At 47.9% G+C, this 1,267-nt stretch overlaps 1 long non-coding RNA gene across 1 annotated transcript; it reads left to right on the forward strand.

The window, feature by feature from the left end:
- Window positions 1–120: 120 nt before the first annotated feature.
- On the forward strand, window positions 121–824 carry LOC107573031 (uncharacterized). The gene is made up of 3 exons (XR_001607439.1): window positions 121–226; window positions 326–409; window positions 488–824. It is a non-coding gene; the product is annotated as an uncharacterized lncRNA (long non-coding RNA).
- Window positions 825–1,267: the final 443 nt, after the last annotated feature.

The raw sequence follows: 1,267 nt of genomic DNA on the forward strand, positions 1-1,267 counted from the left end.
CAAAGACACACACACACACAGACAGACAGTCAAAGACACACACAAACAGACAGTCAAAGACACACACAGACAGACAGTCAAAGACACTGACACACACACACACACATGCTCTAACAGGCGTGTGCTTGTGTTTCAGTTTGATTGCTGCGGTGTCGGTGGACCGATTGAGATGTTTGTGCGAGACACCTGTCCAAAAGGCAGCTTCCTGCAGCAGCTCTCGTATTCTGTGAGTCACTTTCTGTTTGTCTTGCTCTGATTTCTGGCTGTTTGAAGTTAGAGGAGTACAGGCACTCATCCGTGTGTGTGTGTGTGTGTGTGTATGTAGAGCTGTCCCAACGTGATCAAGGACGTCTTCAACTCGAATGCTCAGCTGGTGTTGGGAGGGTTTCTGGGGACGGCAGGAATCATGGTGAGTCCGTCTGGAGCTCTGTGTGGTTCACTCTCAAACACGCGTGTGTTCTGACCGTCTGCGTGTGTTTATCCTCAGACGCTGGCGCTGGTGTGCAGCTGTGTGCTCAGAAGACACGTCTCAGTGTCTCGCGCGTCTCCTCCTGCATACGTGCTCCTCACCTCCCCGCCGTCGGTCGCCAAGATGATATAACCCTCTCTCTGTCTGCATGTCATCCGTCTGATGGAGGGATGAACGCTTCCGTCAGTCAAAGGTCAAGGGAATCACACCTGTGTGTGTGTGTGTGTGTGTGTGTGTTGTGCATCATCTAGAACTGAACCGAATGGCTTCAAATCCCAACTCGCTTCTTCAATCTAAACTGAGGCCACAAACAGGCTGCAGAATTCTAATTAAAGTAGAATGAACTTCACAGAAATGGAAACTGATCTGCTGTGGTTTGTAATGCTTCATCTGTCAGCATGGATCACTCAAACACCGCATTAATGTTGTGGATCGTACTCATTTCTTCAGTTCTGAATTCTGCACGACTCTGTTCTGCTCTAGCTCACTGTGAGTTACCATCTTGTCCTGAATATTTCACTGTCTTGCTGTACGCTTAAAATCTGCATGTTTCATGTTTGTTTTTTACGGCGACATTAAAGACTCTTCCACAAAGCCGTCACGGAGCAGTGTGTTTTATCAGAGGTCAGGGGTGATCTGCTAATCGTCTGTGATCGACACGTGACGCTGTGACTGAAGAAGCATTTCAAAAAGTGCCGTTTTCAAATGTAAAAGCCTTGTTAAATATATGACCAAAAGTGTGATTTGACACCTCATTCATGGGTCTAGGACAAACGGTGCGGGAGGAGTAGTGCGCCG

Source organism: Sinocyclocheilus grahami, unplaced genomic scaffold (assembly GCF_001515645.1).
Source record: "Sinocyclocheilus grahami isolate Dianchi unplaced genomic scaffold, SAMN03320097.WGS_v1.1 scaffold1854.1, whole genome shotgun sequence".
In the NCBI taxonomy this organism is placed as follows: Eukaryota; Metazoa; Chordata; class Actinopteri; order Cypriniformes; family Cyprinidae; genus Sinocyclocheilus; species Sinocyclocheilus grahami.